The sequence below is a fragment of the Carcharhinus amblyrhynchos genome, chromosome 15 (assembly GCF_965287045.1).
Source record: "Carcharhinus amblyrhynchos chromosome 15, sCarAmb.v2.hapA, whole genome shotgun sequence".
Taxonomy (NCBI): domain Eukaryota; kingdom Metazoa; phylum Chordata; class Chondrichthyes; order Carcharhiniformes; family Carcharhinidae; genus Carcharhinus; species Carcharhinus amblyrhynchos.
The window spans coordinates 49029538-49057423 of NC_137338.1; the positions used below are offsets into that span (position 1 = coordinate 49029538).

Consider the following 27886-nt stretch of genomic DNA (forward strand, 5'->3'; position numbering starts at 1 on the left):
GTCCACAGAGGGATGAAGTTAGGTTAAGTGTGGGATCAAATAACTGGCAGATGAAGTGTAATATAAGAAAAAAACAGGATATTATTTAAATGGAGTGAGATTCCAAAATGCTGCATTACAGAGGAATCTGGCTGTCCTTGTACATTATTCACACAATGTTACCATGCAACGACAGCAAATAGTTAGGAAGGCAAGTGGAATGTTGGGTTTTACAGCAAAGGGATTGAGTATAAAAGTATGCATAGAAACATCAAAACTGGAAGCAGGAGTAGGCCATTCAGCCCTTTGAGCCTGCTCCACCATTCATTTTGTTAATGGCTGATCATCCCCTTTCCCCTCCATATCCCTTGATCCCTTAAGGCCCAAGAGCTACATCTAATTTCTTCTTGAAATCATGCAATGTTTTGGCCTTAACTACTTTGTAGTAGTGAATTCCACAGGCTGACCACTCTCTGAGTGAAGACATTCCTCCTCACCTCAGTCCTAAAAGGCTTATCCTCAAACTATGACCCCTAGCTCTGGATTCCACCACCATCAGGAAAATTGGCTGCAAGTCTCCCATTGCGACCTGCAACTTTTCTGTCGGGTCGCGGTGGCAGATGCGCATCTCCGGCCTTGAACAGGGATTTGTGCATGCGCCAGGAACACACGCGCATTTTCCAGAGCCGGTGAACAGTTGCCAGCTGGACCACGCTGGAAACCGACGGGAAGGAAGGTAAGTAATTGAAGTCTTTTCTGCATGTATTTTAAATATATATACGAGTTAATTATTGGGACCTTTCAGGTCTTGATTGAATCTTCCACCCCGCCAGGAGTACTTCATTCCAGCATGGTTCAGACTAGCTCCCCATGTTCAGGGAACTAGCAGGTCACCCAGCCAGAATGAAGAGGGGTAATTGGGGCCCCCCAGGGCGTCAGGCTGCAAGTGGTGGGCATGGGCATCTTGGAAGTGGCAGCCTGTGCCCGCTGGCACTGCCCAAGGGGCAAAGTGATCATGTTCAGGGGGCACCTTGGCACTGCCCATTGAGCATTGGGCAGTGCCAAAGGGGCAAGGTCTTTTGTGAGCAGGCTGAGGGGCAGTTGGTGGAGGTGGGGGTTCCCACTGCCCCTCTGCATTGTGATCGGTCTGGGACGGAGAGAGCAATGGGAATGGGCTGGAGGGGAGTGGTCTTCCAGGAGGGGGCCTGCTCCCAAGGGGTGCCTGACCCCAAGCAGGAATCAGCAGGGGATATGCTGGGGTGAGGGGTTCACCACTGCTGGGTGGTGGGGCCTGGACATTGGGGCACTCTGGGACAGGGGGGTGAGGGAGGTCAGGGCTGGCCTGGGAATGGTTGTGGGGGCTGCGATTGGACTGTGGGGAGGGGGCTGCTGAAGGGACAGCACTGTGGAGGTCCCAGCAATCAGGCTGGCTAGCAAACAGAATGTTGATAGTTTGGGACCACTGCACATGCGCAGCTCCAGAACTGTCAAACTCCAATGCAAAAACCCTCCCTGGGTTTTTAATGAGATTCACAACCTCTTCAGTGCACAGATTGCAAAGTGCTGAGATTCATGTGGGAAGCTGAACTGACAAAACAGTTGGGATTTAGATCAGTTCTCCCACCATTTTAGCACTTTTGGGAGAATCGCAGCCATTCTTTCTGAATCTACCCAGACTCACCCTATTAGAATTTTATAAGTTTCTATGAGGTCCCCTCTCACTCTTCTAAACTCATACAGCAGTTCTTGCTATTATTGTACAGGGCATTGGTGCAAATAATTATGACATGACTTGAAGTTCGTGAGAGTAGCTTGGTTGACTCATACACAAAAGGGAAAAAAGCACAGAAAAATAAATGGTTTGAATCCCCACAATGCTGACTCACATAGACAACCCAGAAAACACTAACCGCATAAAACAACAGATCATGAAAAATCGTCTGCATATCCTCACAATAGTAATTCACGAAACACTTACAACGTGAATATGACAATGAATAAATTAAATATATGATCCAAAAAAAGCACATTCAGATGGTCTGGTGATGTTCTTTTCTATGCACTTTTGGGTTTCAGTTCAATGGCCATGGATTTCATGTGACATAGCTTTGTCAGTGAAGTCCAGCAGAGATAGAAGTCTAAATTCCTCAGTCTCAGGTCAGAGATTCCATCTCAAATTTCCATACCATTTATCATGAGCAAATGTTTGAAAGTTTTTGTGGGCTTTATCAGGATAACTTCAGTTTTCATCTGGAATGCATTCTTCTAAATATTATAGAAGCCATAGAAGACAAGATTCCCTGTTTACTATGGGAAGTCCTGCAGACATGTCCCTCTTAATGTGAGGACAGAGGCAGAAGGTCAACTCATGCGTTCCTAGGAAATGATGGAAAGAAAAATATGGGGCAAAATCCAGGCAGACATGGTGCCTAATCTGGAAGTCTGTCAAATTTCTAACTTGGTTCCAATTGAAACTTGGGGATCCATGTACAGACCTCATGAAGTCTTAGACTAATTGACATGGCCAGACATGTGGCAGATTAAATTTACTGCAGAGAAATCTGGAGTAATTCATTTTGGTCAGAAGAATGAGGCGAGGAAATATAAACCAAATGGTGCAATTTTAAAGAGAGTAGAAGGACAGAGTCCTGGGGCTGCACACTTACAAGGTATTAAAGGTGTCAGGACAAGTTGAGAAGATTGTTAAAAGTTATATTGGACCTTTGGTTTTATAACCAGAGGCAGAGGGCTGGATTTTGATGTGCAGGCATGTTATAGGGCCCGATACTGTATACAAAATTGGAAATGCATGAAGCCCAACTGTCAGTGCCTCATTTACACAGCCTCTGTATTAACATGTGATTACACTAAGAAGTCTCACAACACCAGGTTAAAGTCCAACAGATTTATTTGGTAGCAAAAGCCACTAGAGCTTTTGGGCCTCTGACCCTTCGTCAGGTGAGTGGAGAGTTCTGATCACAAACACTTACCAATAAACCTGTTGGACTTTAACCGGGCGTTTTGAGACTTCTTAGTGTTTATCCCAGTCCACCTCCGCATCTTAACATGCGATTACCAGATTTACCCACTATCAGGGCTTTTATTCTAATGTTTAAAGGAACATTCCAAATATGCCAATTCAAGCAGTAAAAGTTGGAAAGGAGAAAGAAAGAAGTTTTGGCATGGAAATGAGAGCATCAAAGGCTTCATTGATGCCTTCCTCATGGTCCTGCTGGGAGTAATGAGGACCCAAAGGAATTAACTCTTCCCTCGCAACAGGACGAAGCTGCAGGCATGGCATATCAGGAAGATAATGATTGGATGTGGCACAAGTGATCAGCATCAGGAGCATGATGCCATTCTGCAGGATCAAAGGTAAAATCCAATGTTCAATGATCTTGGCAAGACAGGAAAGCTGACAGCATTTGATGTTCATATCAGCCAACTCCTTTATCCTGGTTTCTCACACAAACTTACCTTACAGGTACACCTATCCCCTTCTGTCCATCTGCCACTGACATTCACTCTCATCATTACAAACTGTTATGCTTCTCTCTCATAATGTCCAACAAGCACTCCCCATTTATCTTTTTACACATTCCAATATTTTCCCATAAAGATCTTTTCATTTCAGCCTGTTTTTTCTGCAAAGAAGGGAAGAAAATACAAAGAACTTGAGTTATTTTCCTGTCAACTCACACCTAGAGGAGGAGGTGCTGAATATCAGCAGTCTTGGTGTGTCTCGCTATTGAAGTTGGGGAGAACATTCTTCTCATGACAAAATTTAAATCAGACAGCGGCTTGCATACAGTACTCAATCCTATTTACCTGATGTAAACAGCAAGTGAAATACAATCAAAAGCATGAATAATAACTTCAAATTTTCTTATCTTGAAATACTCAATCATTTTCCAGTCTCATCTTCCACAGAGTGTTTGTGAACCCCCACAGGAGGTGGCCCAGGTCTCTATTTCTGCATATGATTCCTCAAGGAATCTACTCCCTCTGAGAGTGCACTACAACCAGGCTTATAAAGACCATGCACTAGTTCTGATAAATTGGTGGAAGAGCTTAATGTTATAATGTCAGCTGTTGTTATTACTGGACCCTGAGGTCCCAGAATGAACCTCTGGTTCGATGGACCAAAATTTTTATTTTTTTATTTAGAGATGTGGGTGAACTGCCAATTAACTTTTAACAAAGGGTAGAACATTTATTAAATATGAAAGGATTGATTATAATACAACAGTGTTTCACCTCACCAATATATTCACAGATGTACACAGATTTTAAGAGTAACGCAAGTTACAAAATATATCTTATACTCTAATGTACTCAGTAAGCACACAGTTCATGTAAACCAAATGTGGTCAGATGCACCACATTAAAACCAAGTGACAGATGACACCCAATATAGCATTTGTGGACTTTTCATCAAACTCCCCCAGATGCTTGTCACACAGTGAGCCAACTGGTCTCCCTGGAACTCTGACTTCCAGACAAGCATTCCCAAACTCTACTCTGCATCTTAGAATCTTCTCTCAAATAACACTTTCTCTCAGATGACTTCACCAAGGATCCACTTCCAACGTTACAGTTTCTACTTTCAGTATTCATCTACCTTGGATTACCATGTGCATTCAGCTTCTACACAATCTCTCAGGTACCCAATCATGCCAACAGCACACTATTGCTTCATCACCTCTATTAAGGTGTCACCAAACTTCTGATTTACTTCACATATTTGGCTTCTTACCTCGTTGATTTTAAATCTTTAAATCTGGTTCTTGAGCTGTCTATTTAACATAGAGCACTTTGACTTGGCTTTTTCTGAACAAGACCTTGTTCAACATATTGTTCTTTGTTCCTTTAACTTAATTGTATTCCTGTGATATATTTTTGGTCCCATCTCCCTGGTTTCAGGACTTCATTGTGTTCTTTTGGGGAGTTTGCTTTTTGTAGCTCCATGGTCTGGCTCAGCTCCTTCGGAATCAAGCTTAAAACTAAACTCAAAAGATCTTTTCTAACCTAGGGTGGACAATGGTTGCTAAACAACAAGCTAGTCTTTCTTTAAATTCTGTTTTCATGTTGTAAACACTTTAATTTCAATACGGAAATAGTTTGAAATGAAACCAAAACATACATACATGCAGGCACCTTTATTTAACTAAGCCATGAGAAACACAAACTTAAACTTACTTAAAACTACACTTTGTTTCTAATTCTCACAAATACAAATATAGATTACTTAAAACTGGTTTTGTTTCCTGACATTAATAAGTGATATTCTGGGGTTCGTATAGTAATTTGGACTTCATAATTGAGCAAGAACAAGTGACGGAGTTAGGGACGGAACTGAAGAGTCCGCATTGGAGAGTGCAGAACTGTACATGCTCTCCACAGCTGGAAGCAGATGCTGTACCTCAGGGACCACGATAAACTGGATGCAGCAGCAGCATATAAAATCCAATGTATAGTTTTTTGTTCTAGTTGCTTTACGCCAGATTTTTGAAAGATTGGGGGAGTTGATCTCGAGCATGAGCCACATGATGTTGCAGACCTGCGGATTTGCTTAAAGATACAGCCTGTTATACCAAATGGTCTGCAAGCAATGCTGCCAGGGCCTCCGGCTTTGTGTACAGCTTGCTGGCAGCATTCAGAAGCAGCACTGGAAGCGTGGGTCGCAAGCAGGCAGACAAAGTGGGTAAATGAATATTGTGCTTTGCCCAATTCAATCTGAATGGGCATGAGCAAGTTGCCTATTGTGACTCCCATGCTGAAGAACATGCCTACCAATTTCTAGCTCTATGTGTTTGGTAGCATTTCAGCTCAGCTTACTCAAGATGTTATTAATGTTCTGTTTGTCAGAAAGTGTCAACAGTTTTAGCAGATATAAGAACATAAGAACATAAGAAATAGGAGCAGGAGTAGGCCATCTAGCCCTTCGAGCCTGCCCCGCCATTCAATAAGATCATGGCTGATCTGTCGTGGCTCAGTTCCACATTTCTGCCCTCTCCCCATAACCCTTAATCCCCTCTCTTATCAAAAACCCATCAACCCGCTTCTTAAAAATATTTAGCGAGGTAGCCTCCACCACTTCAACGGGCAGAGAATTCCAGAGATTCACCACCCTTTGAGTGAAGAAATTCTTCCTCAACTGCGTTCTAAACCTCCCCCCCTTTATCTTGAGGCTGTGCCCCCTAGTCCTACTGTCCTTTCTGAGCGGGAAGAGTCTCTCCACCTCTATCCTATCCATCCCATTCATCATCTTATACGTCTCAATGAGATCTCCCCTCATTCTTCTAAACTCTAACGAGTACAAGCCTAGTTTATTCAGCCTCTCCTCATAGCTCAACCCCCTCAACTCCGGCATCAGCCTAGTAAACCTCCTCTGCACTCCCTCCAAGGCCAAAATATCCTTGCGTAAGTACGGCGCCCAAAACTGCACACAGTACTCCAGCTGTACTCCACCAATGCCCTATACAGCCGCAGCAAGACCTCCCTACTTTTATATTCAATCCCCCTCGCTATGAAGGCCAGCATCCCATTCGCCTTCCTGACCACCTGCTGCACCTGCAAGCTGGGTTTTTGCGACTCATGCACAAGGACCCCGAGGTCCCTCTACACCATCGCCTGCTGCAGTTTTTCGCCACATAAGTAATAATCCTTCCTACCATTATTCCTACCAAAGTGGACCACCTTGCACTTGCCAACATTAAATTCCATTTGCCATTTCCTGGCCTATTCGCCCAGCCTATCTAGATCCTTCTGTAGACTCTCCACACCCTCCGCACAGTTTGCCGTTCCACCAATCTTGGTGTCATCAGCAAATTTCGACACCATACACTCGGTTCCCTCCTCCAGATCATCTATATAAATGGTAAATAGCTGAGGCCCCAGCACCGACCCCTGAGGCACTCCACTAGTCACCAACTGCCAATCCGAATAGCACCCATTGAACCCCACTCTCTGCCTCCTATTTTACAACCAATCCTCTATCCACGCTAACACCCTACCCCCAACTCCATGTCCCCTGACCTTCTGCAATAACCTCTTGTGAGGTACCTTGTCAAACGCCTATATTATCTATGTTTTATCCATGTATTATGTATTATCATCCATTTATTATCCATGTTCCCTTGATAGGAAGATGAATTTTCTGAAATGGCTGCGGGTGTCGTTACCCCATGGAGGGACAAGAATAGTTCCCACCACTATCGCACTCAGCTGCACTAAAGGATTTTATAATTACTTATTCATTGATATCTCCAACTCTTTTAATGACCACAGAAACATTTTTACGAGCACACAGGAGCTAGAATGATGACAAAGGTAGGAGAGTGACTGCCCATATCAGGCTTTTAATGTTGTTATTTCTCTTCCAGCACTAGTGGTGCAGAAAGCAGACTTTCATCTGCTTCCATCGTTAGTTGTTTCCAGAAGAAGAGGTTGCTAGTCTGTCGCTAGAGGCTTATAACTTGATGGGTGTCATTCCACACCTAGCATTACTGACCAGGAGTCTCTCTCATGCTCTACCACCTGCCATTGGAAGGATTTTGTAGGTTCATATTCAACCTGTTGGCCACATTATAAACACACCTTCCATGTCATCTAGTCCTGGGGAGGGATTCAGATCCACAGCTTCTGGCTCAGAGGCAGGGAGGCTACCCACTGCAGAACAAGACCTCCACAGGCTTTCTATGGCTGTCAATAATTTTTTTTAGGGTTTATATTAAGCCACCCTGGCAACTTCTTGAAATGAGCTCAGGCCTCTTTTCAGTGTGGAAATAAGGGTCATCTATCCATTTCTGGGAAATTTGTTGAGCTAGTCGGGACTTGCAAGTTCCAACTTGTTTATTAGACCCTCCAGTGACCTTAGTAAAGGAATCACCTGAAAGTAGCAGTAAGTCTTTGCAACTAAGTTTAAGTCGATTAGGAGCAGCAGGAGTGTTTATCCTATGTCTGTTTTCATACTGTGGGTCACTGATAACTAGTGCATGTCTTGCCATCACCATTTATCTAATTATCACTTTACCTACAAGCCACTGAATTTCACAGTCTGAACTTTCAAGCTTCCCCACAATGCTTGATCAGTGCCTGCAGTGAAATGGTTTCACCCCAACGAGACCTGAGGACAGATTTAGGTTGGTCTTCGAGCCTTCTTCTGTCCAGTGTTGTGACTATTATGACCCAGTGAACTATTGGGCTGGATGTTGCATTCAGCAGCAAACCAATGACGCTTTCTGCTGATCTTAAAGAAAGCTGCCCATAAAAATTTAGTGAACTCTGTAACTGTTATGTAGTTATTCCCTTTCCAGACAGCACTTAAATCTAATGCCAAGTCAAGGGGGTCTCAAGCTGTCCAACAACAGTGATGTCAGCAAATCAGGTAAGCAACCAATCACAAAGAAGCAGTTTCATAGGCAGCAAAGAAAGAAACTAAAAATTGAAATATTTTGTGTTTAATTTAGATGTTCAGATGGCAAGATAAGTGATTATAATGGAATTAAGACAAAAGGTAAAGTACTATAAATAATCTCTAAAAATGCTGTTAAAACATTTTTTTTATTGTAATAGACTAAGTTGACATTCTACAAGTATAAAATAGCTTTTTGAAACTGTGGTGGTGTTTAGCATTATGAAGCCAGTACATTATTTTACTCTTTGCCGCAAAAGGCTGTGGAGGCCAGGTCATTGAGTGCCTTTAAGAGATAGATAGGTTCTTGATTAATAAAGGGGTTGGGGATTATGGGGAAAAGGCAGGAGAATGGGGATATGAAAAATATCAGCTATGATTGAATGGCAGAGCAGACTCAATGGGCTGAGTGGCCTAATTCTGCTCCTGTCTTCTGGTTATTATTAAACATCCAGTTACACCTCATTCAATGAAGTGTAACTTTTTCAATGTTTTTAAAGTAGGATTGATAGTGTAAAAAGCAAAGTTGTTGACAGTTCAATGATGTTTAATTGTTTGCTGACTGGGGGAGATTTCAATAGATTGCCTTAGAACCATAGAAAATTACAGCTCAGAAACAGGCCTTTTGGCCCTTCTTGTCTGTGCCGAACCATTTTTTGCCTAGTCCCACTGACCTGCACTTGGACCATATCCCTCCACACCTCTCTCATCCGTGAACCCATCCAAGTTTTTCTTAAATGTTAAAAGTGACCCCACATTTACCACTTTATCCGTCAGCTCATTCCACACTCCCACCACTCTCTGCGTGAACAAGCCCCCCCAATATTCCCTTTAAACTTTTCTCCTTTCACCCTTAACCCATGCCCTCTGGTTTTTTTCTCCCCTAGCCTCAGTGGAAAAAGCCTGCTTGCATTCACTCTATCTATACCCATCAAAATCTTATACACCTCTATCAAATCTCCCCTCATTCTTCTACGCTCCAGGGAATAAAGTCTCAACCTATTCAATCTTTCTCTCTAACTCAGCTTCTTAAGTCCCAGCAACATCCTCGTGAACCTTCTCTGTACTCTTATTTACATCCTTCCTGTAACTAGGTGACCAAAACTGTACACAACACTCTAAATTCGGCCTCACCAATGCCTTATATAACCTTACCATAACACTCCAACTTTTATATTCAATGCTCTGATTTATAAAAGCCATTTATTCGTTCATTACTGGGACATGGGCATTGCTGGCTGGGCCAGTATTTATTGCCCATCCCTGGAGAACCACCTTAAATCCAACCATTGAACTTAGGCTCCTGCAGCTGATATTTAAAGGAGCTATTTCACTGTTGCTCTAGTAGCAAAGGAATCCTGGCTGGAAAAGACTTAGGACACATCCACTTTCAGCTGGTACTTTGGAAATGTTAATGGAAGAATTGCAACATGGAAACATTGCTGTCATCAAGCACCAAGTCACATGTATACATACAGCATTACAATTTGATGCACTTTATTTCAACCATGTAAAAGTTTTTTGTTGCATGTTGTAGAAAAAGGTCATAGCAAATGAAAAGAATCTCTTGGTTATTGAGTTAGAGCTCAGTGTTGATGAAGATGTACTTAGCCATTGCACTATTCACAGGTTATTGTACCTGAGATGAAAGAAAGAGCATTTATTTAGTGTTTTTCACAATATTAGAATGCCACAAAGTACTTTACACCAACAAAATACTTCTGAAATGTAGCCATTGTTGAAATGTTGGAAACATAGAATCTCTACAATGCAGACGAGGCCACTTGGCCCATTGAGACTACAACAATTCTCCAACAGGGTATCTTAACCAGGTCCTTTCCCCCGCACTATCCCTGTAACCCTATCCATTTCCCATGGCTAATCCATCTACCCTACACCAAGGGGCAATTTAGCCTGGCCAATCTACCTAAATACACATCTTTGGGCTGTGGTTGGACTATGCGAGGAAACTGGAGTACTCCCTGGAAGAAACCCACACAGATATGGGGAGAACATGACAGCCAATCTGAACTGTAATAATGACCAGACAATTTGTTTTAATGATATTGGATGAGTGATAAATATTGGTTAAGGCACTGGGAAACACTCTCCTGTTCTTCTTCAAAATAGTGTCATTGGTGTTTTTTTTACACTCTCCTCTTGAACCTACAATGCTCTGACTCATGGGGAAGGACCCCACTACAGGGTCACAGTCATTGCCTTGAAGTATGTAAAGGTGGTTCAGTTGGAGTCTCTTCTGGTGCCTCACATTTTTCTAACTCTATTCTTGTCTGGGGGGGAGATATCCTCTGTCTCCACATTGGCAATGATCTTAATCCCTTAAAATAGTGATGTTCTGGATGATGATGGTCTTGCAGTTTCTGATAGGACAGCATTGTATGCTCCTGTATCCAGACATTTGAAGCACTGCTTTAAGATGCCTATACCGTATTTGACAGTAATCCTGGTAGTTGCAAGTATCTAGATGTATCTGTGCTCTGCTACTGTTTGTGGCTGTTTCAAACATCATGAGTCACAGCTGAAATGGGCATCTTCAGTCTCCTAGCAACCATCTTGTGCTCTTGTTTCCCTGTCAAATAATCTTGGCATAGAAAACTGCCTTAAAAAGAAGACACCATGACTGTAGCCTGGCAAGTGGGCATTCAATTGAATGATCTATCCAAATGTATGAAACATTTGATTTAGCATCCCTACATTGTGTTTGATAATAGTCCTGGTAGCTGCTTACACCTTGTGTTTTGCTGGTCAGAGCCAATCAATATGTTGACAAAATGGAAGCCTATATGATTCAGAGAGGGCATGGATTGTGTGAACAGTCCTGAGATCTGCATAAGAGCTGCCAATGATACCTTGGATCTTGGCAACTTCCATCATACAAAAATATTACTTGGCTCTTCTGTTACTTGACTGTATGATAAAAAGAAATTAGCTTTGGGAAATAGTGAATACATCACCATCATGATAGATCTATGACTAAATTGACTGTTATGGACAATCTTTGCTGTGGCAGGTCAAATGAGTCAAATACATCAATGTTCATGGATGTGGTGACTTTGACAGCTTATGCAGCGCTGTCTCTGTGATCAAGGCTAGAGGTTAGATTCTAGGACACAAGGGAGTTCTGTCTCTGTCTCAGTAGTGAAGTGTAGCTGGCAAAGGCAGTTTTCCTCTACACATGAACATACAGATTAGGAGTAGGCCAATTGGCCCCTCAAGCATGCTTTGCTATTCAGTTGCAGAAGGTGCAACCTCTGCCCCTTGACCTCCTCCCTCCTCATTGGCCAAGACCCCGAACACTCCTTTTGGGTGAAGCAGCATTTTTACTTGCACTTCCTTCGATTTAGTCTACTGTATTCACTGCCCCGAATGTGCTCTCTTCTACTTTGAGGGGACAAAATGCAAATTGGGTGACGCCTTTGTTTAGTCTGCAAGTCAGAACTTTTGTTCTCCAATTACACATTCTGCTATATTGCCTTAAAGTCACAGTCAGCACCTTCTTAAGTCTTTAATGTTACCATTAACATTCCCTTTGTCTTGATCCAGGACAACTTTGTCAACCTCCCTTTAGCTCCCTCTATCACTCACCTACTATTTTGCTCCATCTTCTCCAACCCCCCTCTCCAACTACATAACCCATCACATTTCTACCCCTCTTCATGAGTCATATGGCCTTGAAAGATTACATCTGCTTTTCACTCCACAGATGTACCTGATCTGCTGAATTTATCCAGTATTTTCAGTTTTTATTCGACATTCAATAAGATCATGGCTGATCAAATTACAACCTCAACTTACATTCCTGCTTACACCCAATGACATTTCAATCCCCGTTTATGAAGAATCTACCCAGTTCTGCCTTAAAGATATTCAAAGACTCCCCCCCAACCACCTTTTGAGGAAAAGAATTCCAAAATCATGCAACCCACTGAGAGAAATTATCTTTTCTCATCTTTGTATTAAAGGGCAACCCCTTATTTTTAAATGAGAAACTAGTTCTAGCTTCTCCCCATAAGCGGACACATCCTTTCCACATCCACCCTGTCAAGTCCCCTCAGGATCTTTTATGTTTCAATCAGGTCTTATAATTTGAAATTCCAGTGGATAGAAGCCAAGCCTGTCCAGCTTTCTCTCTTAAGACAACCTGTCCCTCCCATGTATTAACCTAGTAAACCTTCTCTGAACTGCTTCCAATGCATTTCCTTTAAATAAGGAGATAATTACTGTACACAGTTCTCCAGATATGGAGTCACATTTGTCCTGTGTAACTGAAACATAACCTCCTTACTCTCATATTTAATTCCCCTCACAATAAACTATAACATTCTATTAGTATTGCTAATTACTTGCTGCACCTGCATACTATCTTCTTGTGATTCATGCATTAAAGCACCCAGATCCATCCGCATCTCAGAACTTTGCAATTTCTCACCATTGAGATAATATCCTTTTTTTGCCAGAATAGACAAGTTCACATTTTTCTACATTATACACCATTTCCCAGATTTTTATTCACTCACTTACCCTATCAATACCCTTTTGTAGTCTCCTTATGTTCTTTTCAGAACTTTTTTGATCTATCTTTGTGTCATCAGCAAATTTAGCAACTATACCTTTGGTTCCTTCATTTATATGATTTTGATGAATTGTAAAAAGTTGAGGCTGCAGCGCTGATCCACTTGTCATATCCTGCCAAACAGAAGAAGATCAATTTATATCTAATCTCTATTTTCTGCTAGTCAACCAAATTCAATATGTTACACCCTACACCATGGACTTTTAATTTTATAATAATGTTTGGGGAGTCAAAGGCATAGTGGTATTGTCAGTGAACTAGTAATTTTCTGGTATCTGGGTTTGAATCCCACCACAACAGATGGTGAATTGTAATTCACAAAATAAATCTGGAATTAAGAATCTGATGATTGTTGATTGCTGTAAAAACCTCTTTAGGGAAGGAAATCTGCCATGTCTGATCTAAACATGACTCCAGACTCTCAGCAAAGTGGTCGATTCTTAAATGCCCTGTGAAATGGCCTAATAAAGCATTCAACAAGGGCAATTAAAGATGGGTCTTTAGAATAAAAGATGCCCTCAGCAAATATAAGTGTTTTACCCACAGCAGACGCAGCTCCTTCAAACCACTTCAATAAATTGGTTAAACATGATTTCCCATTTACAAAACAATGTTGATTCTGTCTAATTACCTTGAATTTTTCAAAGTGCCATTATAAGATGTTAAATAATGATATTTTTCCTAAGACTGATGTTAAGCTAACTGACCTGTGGTCTCCTGCATTGTCTCTCCGTCATTTTTGAACCTAATGGAACTCTCCTCAAATACGGTGAATTTTGGAAAATTAAAACCAATGCATTAACTATCTAATGAGCCACTTCTTTTGATATCTTAGAATGAAATCCATTAAGATACAATACTTATCTTCCCAGTACCAATTTCCTGGTGATTGTAATTTTCCTCGGTTCCTCCTTTCTTTTTGATTCCTGATTGACAGCTATTTCTGGGTTATTCTTGGTATCCGTATTTGAAGACCAATGCAAAATACCCATCCCATTCAACTGTCATTTCCATTTTTAACTCCCTAAGCTAACTTTCAATTGGACCAACACTCACTATGCTAACTATTTTCTTTATAAACAATCTATAGAAATTATCTGCCTTCATAGTTCTAGCTGGCTTTCACTCATACTGTCATGCAACCCTCCTTAGAAATCTTTCAGTTCTTTGATTTTTTTAAAATAATCTATCCAATCTTCTGACATGCCATTCATCTTTGTGCAATGACATTTTTTTCTTTAAGTTTGATACTATCTATAACTTCTGCAGTTAACCACTGATGGTGGGTTGTCCCCTTGGAATTTTGTTTTCTAATTGGAATTACTTACTCTGTGTATTTTGAAACATCCCTTTAAATACCTCTCCCCACAATTCTATTGACCTATCCCTTAACACAAATTTCTAGTTAACTTTCACTAGCTCTGCCTTCATGCCCTCATAATTCCTTCATTTAAGTTTAAAATATTAGTTTTAGACCCTTTACTGAATGTAAAATTCAATCATATTATGATCACTACAAGTTCCCTACAAGTCCATTAATTAATCCTATCTTTTTGTGAAATGCAGGTCTAATATAACCTGCTCCAAATAAGTAGACAAAAATAAATGTGAAAGCAACACCCAGTTAAAGCTAAATAAAGTGTGTTTCTTTCTGAGATTCTTCTCAAAGCAAAACACCTTCCCCAAACTGACTGTTTAGATTAACATTTTCTATGGTCAGTTCAACTTGAAGCTTATTCGTCGTGAAGAACAACATGGATAGCACAGCAGTTAGCATTGCTGCCTCACAGCACCAGGGACCTGGGTTCAATTCCTGCTTGGCTTCAAATGGTGCTGATCTAAGACATTATCCTGAAATCACACAATGAATTTAGCATCTACGCTAACTTTGCCATCTGATTATTCCAGTCTAAATGTAGATTAAAATCCCCCATGATAATTACCATTCCTTTCTGACAAACTGTTGCTATTTTTTCTTTGGTACTCTGTCCTGCCATGTAATTACTATTAGAGGGCTTGTGCACCACATGCATAAGTGACTTCTTACCTTTATCATACCTCATCTCTATCAAAACTGCTTCTATATCCTGGTTTCCTGAACTCAGGACATCCCTGTCTATTGTGCTAATGCCATCTATTTGCACTATCAGTTCATTTGCTATGTTTTGAATGCTGTATGCATTCAGAATGTAGAGATGTCGGCATTGGACTGGGGTAAAGACAATAAGAAGTCTCACAACACCAGTTTTCGTCCAACCAGTTTATTTGATAGTAATCCCGAAACGGTGTCCCTTCGTCTGAGTCCCTCACACTGTCTGCATCTTTAAGACTTGAACAGCAGTTAGCTGTAAAGACTTGCATTCTAATCAGTATACTGTAAACTGTGTGTGACTTTATACGCCTTTCTCTGATCAGAACCTTCCACACGTTTGACGAAGGGACACCATTTCCGAAAACTTGTGGGATTATTATCAAATAAACTGGTTGGACTCGAACCTGGTGTTGTGAGATTTCTTACTATGCATTCAGATACAGATCTTGAAATTTGGGCCTTCCATTTTTTTTTAACCTCTGGCTATTCCAAGGTAAATACATTTTGCCTGTAGGTACATCTTTGTTGGTAAGGTCAGGTATGGACTGTTCATTTCTTCTGCAGAATAACCTGTCTTGCATCTCTATTTTTAATCTCTTCAAACATACGAAAGCATGGCATACCCATTTGCAAAATTATACTTTTAGCAACTGAAAATTGCTGCCAATTGGCAGACAGCACTCTTAGTCAAGAAACTCAACAAATAAGTAGACAAAAATAAATGTGAAAGCAACACCCAGTTAAAGCTAAATAAAGTGTGTTTCTTTCTGAGATTCTTCTCAAAGCAAAACACCTTCCCCAAACTGACTGTTTAGATTAACATTTTCTATGGTCAGTTCAACTTGAAGCTTATTCATTGTGAAGAACAACATGGATAGCACAGCAGTTAGCATTGCTGCCTCACAGCACCAGGGACCTGGGTTCAATTCCTGCTTGGGTCACTGTCTGCGTGGAATCTGCATGAGTTTCCTCCAGGTGCTCCGGTTTCCTCCCACAACCCGAAGATTTGCAGGTTAAATGGTTGGCCATGATAAATTGATCCTTAGTGTCAGGGGAACTAGCTAGAGTAAATATATGATGTTATGAGAATAGGGCCTGGGTGGGACTGTGGCTGGTGCAGACTTGATGGGCTGAATGGCCTCCTTCTGCAGGATTCTATGACCTATGTATCTGTATAGAGGTATATCTATATATTAGAATTAAATATCAAAGTCTGACTTGATTTATGGCAAAATTTTCTCTATGCTGCATAATGGGCAATGATCTTGCAGAATTAATTTCTGTCTGAGATTTTGACTCTCCCTACCCTCAGTATCCATTACCTGTACTATTTTTACACCATGCTGTGCGAACAGGCAAACATAAGAACACAAAGGATGGACCAACAAGAGATCATGTGACCCACTGAGCTTGTTCCACTAAACAATACAATCATGGCTCCATCTACAGCTTAAACTCCACTGTCCCATCTATTTCCCATAGCCCTTGATTTCCTGAGAGACCAGAACTAAGGAAGACTTTCAAATATCGACACAATTCAAACAACGTCATCCTCATTTCTGAAAGGTAAGCTAATTATCGAAATGGTATCTGAATCTGTGCCAATATTGATAGGATGAACAGACACATTTGAAAATGATTGGTTTCATGATGGCTTGGTTGGTTGTTGACATTTTTATCACCATCTCTCTTGATCTTTCTACTGCCATTGATTTGATACACTGCTTGTCCAGCATCAAGTTTTTGATGAACAAATATTTCATCCAATTAAATATTGCCAAGACCAAAGTCATTGGGCAAGATTTTCCTGAAAATCAGCAAAATCCAATGGCAGGCAGGAAGAGCTGCCGACAGCAGTGGAGGGTTTCTCCACCATATTATCCAGAACTTTGAAAAAAATACCTTCAACGATCAGGTCTCATAATGTATCACTGGCGGGGTGACTTCTAATTCACCTGCTCTGCCAGTAATTTAGGCAATCGAGGATTCGGAGCACCATTTTTAAAGGGCACCCTGCACAGGGAAAGCAAAGCAGTTCACCCAGGAACTCACCAGGACCCCCACAGCACTGCCCACTGGCACTGCACCCAGAATCGCCCCCTGACATTGCCCAGGCACTACTCTGATCACTGTCCCCTGGCACTGCACAGGTACTGATCCTGGAACAGCACTGGCACTGATAACTACTGGCACTGACCCAGCATTGCTCTGGTCCAGGCAATTCCAGGTCAGTGCCCAGGCATGACCTTCCCTCCCTGGAGCTCTGTCCTAATCTGAGCTCCAACAGGAAGTCTGCTTGATAGGCGTATGCCTTGGGAGGCCAGTCATGATTCATGCTGTTCTGCCGACATGCCACCGTGGATGGATTTTTTGACAGGGTTGGGGGGGTGGGCGTTGATTCAGGGGTAGGGGCTTGATAATGATATAGTAATGTATTCAAATGATGTTCTCAACTTCCAACATGCCCCGTCACTGACAGTGGACAATTGAGTTTATAAATATAAATTTATATTTATAATATAAAATATTATATTTTATAATATAAAATGTGACTTTGCATTTCTCTTGGTATTTTCTGCTCCTGTTGCTGAACCCAAATGATGTGAATGGGAGCAGAAAATTTTGCTGATATATTTGATTCTAATTCCATCATATCGTTTCTGCCACTATAATATTGCCTGTCTCCGCGCTTGCACTGGCTCCTCTCCTGCTGACATTCATCCAAAACTTTGGTATTTCTCATCTTGAATATTTCACTGACCTTGCATCTTGCAGCCCATATAAAATTGAGCTTATCTATTATCCTGATGAATGTATTCTCGCTCCTACCATGTCCCAATCACCCATGTGCTTACTGATTTACATTTACTTCCAGTCCTGCAGCACCTTGACCAATAAAATTCTCATATTTTCTTTCAAATCCTTCTATAGCCTTCCCTCCTCATTTCCACAATATCCTCCAGCCCAGGGTCCGAAACCTTTGTGCATTTCTGACTTTTTTCACTCCAATTTTGGTAGTTGCACCCTCAGCTGTCTAGGCCACAAACTCTGGAATTCCCTCTGTAAATCTTCTTGCCTCTCTAGTTCTTATTTTTCCCATGTGACCCTCCATAAAACCTATCCTCTTCCTATCCTCCCATCTTTCCATGTGGTTATGTGTCAAATTTTAGCAGATAATCACTTTAAAGTTTATTTATTAGTGTCACAAGCAGGCTAACATTAACAATGCAATGAAGTTACCATGAAATTCCCCTAGTCGCCACACTCTGGTGCCTATTTGGGTACACTGAGGGAGAATTTAGCATGGCCAATGCACCTAACCAGCACATTTTTCCAACTGTGGGGGGGAAATCAGAGCACCCGGAGGAAATCCACGCAAACACGGGGAGAACATGCAGACTCCACACACACAGTGACCCAGGTTCCTGGCACCGTGCAGTGGCACTGTGGCACTGCTGCCTCACAGCGCCAGGGACCCGGGTTTGATTCCTGGCTTGGGTGACTGTGTGGAGTTTGCACGTTCTCATTGTGACTGCGTGGGTTTCCTTTGGGTGCTCCAGTTTCCTCCCACAATCTGAAAAATGTGCTGCTGGTTCGGTGGATTAGCCATGCTAAATTCTTCCTTAGTGTACCTAAATAGGTGCCAGACTGTGGAGACTTGGCGGTTTCCACAGTAACTTCATTGCAGTGTTAATGTAAGCCTACTTGTGACTAATAAATAAATAAATTTTAAATAATAAACTTTTTAAACTAATCATTATGCCACCGTGCTGCTTTGGTGAAGCACTTTGGGAATGTTTTATAATGGCACATTAAAGTGCAAGTGGTTTGCAGGAAACATTTTGAACATCAGCAGTTCATTTGAAAATGCTTTGGAAATTCATATGCTAGGCAGATATTCAGTGTTTCAATACAAATTCAAGGATGACTACTTTCTTCCTTCTTAATTTTCTTCTTTTTTCAGTCAATTTGACGAATGTGTGAAAACCGATTTAAAATAAATCAGCAAATTTTCTGCTTGAAGACCCTGTACTTTAGAATGGTCAGGGTTTAATTGCAAAGTGCAAAATATTGATTCTACAGAAAATTTTACTTGCTAAGGAGTTGTGTTCTCTTTCAAAACTCTCTGAATAATAGTGTGAGGACTAGCAACATTGTGGGTGCAGGAAGGAGCCATGTCAAACACAGAAGTATGTGAGGCTTGGGAGATTTGAACTCCTCTGCACACGTGCTGACATTGTCCATCTGGAACTCACTGAGAAGAAGCAGCTGGTCAGAAGGCAAGAGCATGGTACCAAGGAGCAAGAAGCTGCTTTTAAGAGCCTAAAGTTTGCGTGTCCAAACTTTTTCGTGTAGCGGGGGCACATTTCACACAAGAGGCTGTTGAGCAAATTTCAGGAGGATAAAATTTGACACAACAGGAATTTCAATTAAAAAAACTGAGATATGAAAAGAAACTACTTGCTGAGCAAACAAAAAGTAATAAATAAAGATGAGTGTAACAGTATAATACTCATAAATCACATTTTTTCTCTCTCACGTTTGCCGGGAGTGGGCTCAAAAGCTTATTAGCAATGGACATGGCAAAGAAATGGCCCACGGCTGCAGGAGCAGGTCCATGCAGATACTTCCATTCAAATTCACCTGTTTGATGGGCATTTTGAAAACTGTCTCTGCGGGCCGTATAAAGGGGCTTTGGGGGGCCGTACAAAGGATAAACCTGATCTAAAGAAATGTCAAACCAGCACTGAGATAAGTGGTTGGGAGGGAATCAGGTGGGGCCTTATGGTCTGGGGGGAGGAAGTAGAGGGAAGGCAGGGTAGGGCAGGCTCATTTTTTTTGGGAACTGCAGGAGCACTCCTACTTACCCTGGCCCCATAGGGAAACTAAAAGTAATATAAAAACTCTTAGTTTCTATTGAGCAACTTCAGGCCCAAACCATTTAGGTTGCCACAGTGGTTTCTCACAGACCCCTGGTTAAAATAGCTGTCAGCATTTGACAGAGACTATTCAATATTTAAAGAATGGACCTACTGGCTTCTGACCATTGTTGCACTTGACTACTCAAAGGAGCAGGTCTTGCTCACAATCTAGTGGGAAGGCAGCAGGATAGGCAGTAAGTCTCATGGATTATTTTAACTGCATGCTGAATGTCTGTGGATGAACAAGATAACAATCAGCCTTCACATTTTTTAATATTACAGATATAAGCTGAATCCTCTTCCTATTGCTGCCAGCAAAAACAGAGAATTTGGCGCTGAGCCAAATCTCCATACACAGCAGCGAGACCAGAGAATCCCAATGGCAGGGGGAGGTTGGTGAATCCGGCCCGTAGTATATTTTCTTTTCAACTCTTCTCATCCATTTTATATACTTTATCCTTGAGAAAAGGTTAAGAGCACCATTCTAATAGTGAAATTGTACAGAGATATGGTAGATCCTGAGGGACTGCAGCGTTTGAAGAGACAAATTTCACCGTCAAAATAATAGGCTTTCTTCACTGCCAACCTTTTTATCCTTCCCTTGATAGGTTCAACATTGCACATTGTCCTTGCTACCATTGTTTAAGCTGCAATAAAGATACCATCTGATGTTTTCCACAGAAGAGGAACTTCCATGCAAAGGGCACTAAGAGTGTCTCACAAATGTTGGAAATAAATTTAAACCCAAGTTTGATAAAACAAAGGAAACCTTCCTGAAAATTATTGATTTCTACATCTTCAATGCCATACTATCAAAAAAACAAGTAAGAGTGTCCCTCCTCCCTTCCACCTCTTCCCCCCCCACCCCTGTCCCCTCCCCCCACACACAAGCCAGCCAAAGAAATTTTCAGGGCAGAATTCTCTCAAGCCCCTGCTGGTGTGTTTGAAGGTGGGCGGACGTGGGAGAAGAATATGCACATATTTACAGCATGATGGTCCACAGGCAGCCACCATGATGTGTCAGGAAACCCACCAGAGGCCGATGTGAACCTCAATTCCATTCCGTTAATGGGAAGCAGATGAAGACCCAAACCCCTATGTCACGCTTCTGCAATGCCGATGGGAAAACACGCCATGTGAAACAATGTGTACAATATGGCGTGCGGATGCCAGACTCAGCTGAATAATGCCTGGGGCTGACTCCAGATTTCAGGATGGAGACCACCATAACCCTGGGACACAGAAGCAATGGAGTAGCATCTGCAGGTGGACCTTCCAGATTAGGTGTCCAGGAGGGGGTCCATTTTTCAACCTCAGAATGTTTCTGGAGTTCCATTTTTTTTCTCAGGAGGTCCATCGTCCAGTCTCAGAGATCCATTTTCAGAAAGTCCATCTTCTTTCCTTGATAGTGGGTCAGTGATGTTGTACAAATTGTCAATATGGTGCCCAGACACGATGGTGGACTACATGCCATCCAGACCTGCCAGCGTGAAATTCTCAGGTGCATAATTGGGCTGGAAGATGTGGTGTGTTTGTCTGCTCGCCGTCACAGTGGGAAACACTCCACATTCCAACCTCTGCTATGATACTTAGTCTAAAAGCAGGAGAATTAAGCCCTGCCAAAATGAAATATTTCTGTTGAGTATTTGATGGATGTGAATAGTTTGCACAGCAAACAGTTAAACTCAGTGCTAATCTTTCTAAATGTGTCATGTGTGAATAATGCTGTCATGGGTACCACACTTTCCCCTTCCTGTAATAGTAATCTGCTTTGCTTCCACATATACCATGTGGCCTTGTGCTGAGCATCGCAATATAGAAAAGTCCATGGTAAATTTAATATGCTTTATGAATCCAGTAGTTACTTCAGGCATAAGGAGGTAAATGCTTTTCAAGTATCTATAAAACAAATCCACTGGTATAAAATAAGTCACCTGGTATTATTATGTAGGGAGATATTTCAGCAGACAGTTCCTGTATGATCAAACAATGCTCACTGCTATGTAAGTGCCTCCATATAAATCACAGTAATTGTTTCCTTATTTTGCTAAACCATCTCTGCCTATAACAGGCTGCAATTAACATGACATCTGGTAAAGTGCTGGGTATGAACATTGATTATCCCAGTGTTACTCATTATTTAGCAATAATGACTAATGAATAATGCAACCAATCAATGATTAACTTTTGAATTGGAAAGGTCATATTAGCTATGTTCAAGTCAACTTAACACTCATGAATGACTCAAACTCTGATGAGGGAAACATTCACAGTTTGATTAAAAATTTAAATCATAAAGAAAGTGTGGTTTTGGATGCCCACTCTCTGGGATAAGGGTCCAAGGTAACTCCCCATATGTTCCACTGGAAACTTCCCATTATAAAGTAACTAGAAATGAATTGCAACATGCATTTACTATTTGGGGTTGCAGGCCAAAACCAAAGTCAAAGGCGCAGCTGGATCCTTCCTCTGGCAGCTGGATGGTTGGTACATCTACTGTCCTTTAGCACACTGGTCTGTCACTCTTCACCCAGGCTGAAGAAGAAGAAATTGCAGGACTTGAGAGTCTTCCTTATCAGTAACCTTCCTCTACACAGCCGTTACACTATAGCCTATACTTAGGATAGCTAGAGGCGGCATATCAAAACATCAGATGGTGAAGCATACATAAGAACATAAGAACTAGGAGTAGGAGTAGGCCATTTGGCCCCTTGTGTCTGCTCTGCCGTTCAATAAGCTCATAGCTGATCTTTCGCGGACTCAGCACCATTTATCTGCCTGCTCTCCATAACCCTTAATTTCTTTACTGTTCAAAGAACTATCAATCTTTGCCTTAAAAACATTCAATGAGGTGGCCTCAACTGCTTCACTGGACAGTGAATTCCACAGATTCACAACCCTTTGGGTTGAGAATTTCCTTCTCAGTGCAATTCTAAATTTGCCATCCCTTATTTTAAGGCTATGCCCCCTAGTTCTGGTTTCACCCACCAGTGGGAACAACGTCCTTTCTTCTATCTTATCTATTCCCTTCATAATTTTATATGTTTCTACAAGATCCCCCTCATTCTTCCAAATTCCAATGAGTATAGTCTCAGTCTACTTAGTCTTTCCTCATAAGCCAACCCTCTGAACTCCAGAATCAACCTAGTGAATTTCCTCTGCACCCCCTCCAGTGCCAGAATATCCATTCCCAAGTAAGATAGAACTTCCTTTACTAGACTCTGGCCTAATTTCTGGCTCTTTGCTTGAAATGGTATTGAGTTTATATGCTGGAAGGTCTGAAGATTTTAAGCACATGTATATTTTCATCTGACAGACCGCAATGGTGAAAATAATATGCTCCTATTATAAAACTTTAGGATTAGCTTAATAATTGATGGGTCAGCCATGAGGGAACATAGGTTCATGGTGGGGGCAGGAGGTTTAGGGGGGATGTTAGTAAAACCTTTTTTAGCCAGAGGGCGGTGACAGTCTGGAGTGCACTGCCTGGGAGGGCGGTCAAGGCGGGTTGCCTCACAACCTTTAAAAAGTACCTGGATGAGTGCTTGGCACGTCATAACATTCAAGGTTATGGGCCTTGTTGAAATAATAAGGGGTTGGATTTCACAGAGGTATTGTTCATCCCACCCCCTCCTCTCCCTGCTCCGAGATTTGGCCAGCAGCCGACATGTCTAAACAAAGTCATTGCATGCTGCTGGTGGGCCAAATGAGCAGGAGGTGAGGCTTCTGCCCCTCAGTGTGAGGAAGTCCCACCCTCGAGCGCTGCCAGACAATCTGATTGGCTGCAGTTCCAGGACTCCCGTGCAGCACCAGGACAGATTGGTGGCCAATGCTGTGACAGTAAGAATGTCCACGCAAAACCTTAGTGGATCCCTGAGCCAGTTAAGTCTCTTGCTTTTAAGGGATTCTCTTGCACACTCTGAAGAGTATTTTCATCTTCTTTACCAACTTTTACCAACTTGTGTTTAAAAGACAGGCTTCCCTCTCCAGCCTACCCAGGCATGGGTAGTGTAAAATCCAGCCCAAGGATACATACATGAATAAAACAGAAATAAACACTTCTGCCGGAATTTTACCGCTTCACCCATCCAAGGCTCATAAGATTGCATCCAAGGCCAACAGAGAAGTGCCGTTCTGCAAGCCTCATCTGTCCCAATTCCAGTGCGGGCATGCGGTAAGATTCCGACCTTCATCTCTACTTGTCCTTTTTGCCTTATCCTCCTATTTTCCCTTCTTCCCTATTTTCTCTTACCTATTTTAAAAATGAACAAACAATTTTGCTCTTCAGTCATCTATCTTTATTCCACAGATTTCATTCCCCTTCTCTTGTGTAATGCCTGTTTTCCTCTTTCCACTAACTAAAACTGAAACTTACAGGCAGTTTTTACATCCAGTGAGAGACCTAGGTTTGTAAATCGACAACAGTAATATGAAATGACCTTTCCAATCTATGATGCACAAGCAACTGGCGATGAGCTAATGCACCAGTGACAGACAGATAAATGAACTCTTTCAAGATGCTGTAAAGTTTAATTAAGATATCAATGAGAGCACTGCACTATCTGTTTCTGCTAATCAACCTAAAAATATATTTATTTGAGGAATGATGAGTTTACCAAAATTATGATGGTTTATAAGATGCAGAATGATAATTGAAGGTCAAGTCCACTAACCTTCTGCTCTGTCCTCAAATTTAGTTGACACTGTCTACAAAAAGTTAATACTTTCTCTTCAATAAAACTTTAAGGATTTTTGCATTAGAGTTCTTACAGCTAATTTTTTTATCTATAGTTAACCTTCCATCACTGTATTTGCCTGAATCCCAGAAACATAATGAGGTACTTAGACCATAAGTTAACAAAATAATTTGCATTTATCTCACACATTTAATACAGAAACAAGTCCTAAGAAGCTTCACAGAAGTATAATCAGATGGAAATTGACAATGAGGGCAGGATTTAATGGCTGCTGCAGGAATCCTGTACACCAGATGGAAAAGTGGTGGCAACGCTGTCACAGCCATATTCAGGAGCCTGATGGGAATTTGTCCTAATCCCATTTTTATCTGGGCAGTATTGGGCCTTTCATTGAATTAAGCGCAGTGCAAGGTGGTAAATCCAACCATGACAGCAGCCAGCTAATTTGAGGTAGGCAGGGAGGGAGCTTTGGGGAGGGGGGGATGTGGTGGGGAGGTGGGGGTGGGAGGGGGGCAATAACTTCTGCCTTTAGCTGAAGAAAGAAATATGAGAAGGAAAAGCTAAAAACTTGGTCAAAGAGGTGTGTTTTAGCAAGCATCTGAAAGGTGGGGGGGCAGCTGGAAAGATTTATGGATGTGATTCTGTAGCGTAATTCCAAGATAGCTGAAAGCATGGTTGACAATGATGAGGTGAAGGGAAGGTGCTTGAGAAATTAGAGTCAGAGGAATTTAGTACAAACTGAGAATGAATTTGACATTCTTGATCAGGAAGGCCAAAGAAGTGAATATTGTTGGAAATAAAGATATCATAACTATTTTGTAACTGGACTTAAATCAGTTTGAGTAAAGATATTTTTAAAGTAGGAAGAAGGAAGCTTACCTTTGTACCTAAAACATCTTGTAACTGACAAGATGTCCTTGATGGCAATGTAGCATCTAAAATTTGGGAACATTTACCTTACAAGAGCACAAAATGCCCATTCTCAAAAAAGAAATGAGTTTGCCTTGCTGTTAATTTTGCTCAATAGTACAAATAGGAATGTTTGATTTTCATGTGAAGCACTCAATCATATTCAATGTTGTTTTGTTGTCAACATTACTAGTTTGAAATTACTCTGGATGCACATTTCACTCAGTTGCTAATTTTGCAAGTATCTTTACTATAGTGACATAGTAATATCCCAAGTGAATGGAATTTAATGGAGGTGTTGGGGGTCTTCCCCATTGAAGAATCAACAAGACCCTCACATTTTCTCCTTTTGGGAAGAACTGCCAAATTAACTGCTAATCTCAAGGAGGTCAGAGGTGGAAATATTGCCCGCCCCAACCCCCCAAGAACTGCTGGCCATTCAGAGATAGACAGCTGTGCAATACTTGGCAGCGGTAGCACCTGCAGTGGCTACTGTCAGCAGTGCTTCTACCCAAGGTGAGTAATGTCTAGATAAAGGGAGTAGGGTGGACATCATTGAGAAGAGAGGTTGAGGGTAGGCAGCAAAGACAGGGGGTTGGCTCTCAGAGAGCTCCCCCTTCCTGAGATCAGGCACTGAGTGCATTTGAATGATGGAGCCCCTGGCAGCCTGCAAGGATTTATTTTGGGCTTCCTACATGGAAAGCACCTACCCATTGGGAATACCAATGGCAGCAGAATGAAGTATTAAGTGGGCAGTAACAACTGTCTAAGGGCTTCAGTTGGTGGCAGGGCAGGAAGGCCATCCATGAGCCTCCATATTCTCGACTTCATTGGGGAAGAGGCAGGAAGTCAGCAAAGTCCCTGCTCACCATCTTCCCATTCAATTAAAAGAAGCCCAGCCATCAAATAAACCTCGGCAGAAGATATTAAACTCGGTCCACTGAATCAACTTACAGGCTTCATATTTTAATTCATACACGAAGTATTGCTCCAGCTGCCGCAGAAATAACCTGATTTTTGTTATTCAGTAAAGATCATTTCAGTGTTGTAAACAGTGAGGACAATTTTCCTCCACCACCCTGCCTCCCTTTTCTCTGAATGCAAAATCAACACTGCCTTTCATCTGACTGAACCAACTTGGAAATAGAATCGAAAGCCACTTCTTTTGGGGTATTCTGCAAAATGGATGACTTAACACAAGAATGGGGATGAAAATCCCTAAAGGCTGGGAATGTCCCGTTTCATCTCATTTAAAGGTTTTTTTTAAACTTGTGCTTGTTGTAGATGAGGGAGCTCTGCCACTGTTCTCAGGGGTGAATGATGCTTTCTGACAGGGCTCACATAACAAAATGGATAATATCAATGTCACTGCATTTAAGGAAATCCTGCCAGTCAAAAGACATTGATTGCCCCCACTGTTATTTGCTAGATCCGCAGGGAAGTGAATGAACTCAGAAGCTTTCCTGAACAGAACTTTGTCACCAATGTAATGCATGGATGCGCTGCTGATTGACTATGTGACTAATCTCACCAGAGGCCATTTGGAAATATCTGGATGCATAAAAATTTAGACCAGTTGTCACATTTACAGCCATTGACAAAAGGGAGATCAATTATTTCTTCAAACAGAACTCACTTTAAACTTCATGCAAAATTCAACAAATATCCTTGAATACAAAAACTTTGCAATTTTATGTACTGCAGGTCACTTCCAATTAAAACAGGATTGATGGATAATAACACCATGTGAGCTTTGACCATTTAGATTTCTTTTGGTCTTTGGAACACCATACTGAACTTAGAACTGGCATCATTATTGGAGTAACATTTTCTGAGAATAGTAAATAGATGTGAAGGCAGGGAAATTCCAGGGATGGCTAAGCTACACTCTCCCAACTTTACCTGCATGCTTGGACCAGAGTTCAAATGCATGGATAGGTATAAGAACACTTTCAGTAGAACTAGACTGCCTCATTATGTATGCTTGGCTGAGAGCCCAGACCTGTAATTTTATCAGTAGGGGATTCTGTTTCCAAAGCTAGAGAGAACTGTTGACTTTACTTGACTGATACGTTTAAATGTTATAATAAATTGTTCCTTCTGTGATTCCTTTTGCCAATGTCTCAGAACGATCCTTCGATTTCATTCATGGTGCTCCACTGCAAATAAGGATGGAGAATTTGGCATTTCAGTCAAAACTTCATTTACTTTCAGTAGCACTGGAAAATCCCTGCCACAAATGAGGACAGTGAATTTCAGCATCAGTTTTGATTTGCA

The 27886-nt window shown here is 41.6% G+C and overlaps 1 pseudogene; it reads left to right on the forward strand.

Annotated features, from left to right (window-relative positions):
* The first annotated feature begins 599 nt into the window (after positions 1–599).
* LOC145352873 (nucleolar and spindle-associated protein 1-like) overlaps positions 600–27886 on the forward strand; it is a 131226-nt pseudogene continuing 103939 nt past the window's right edge.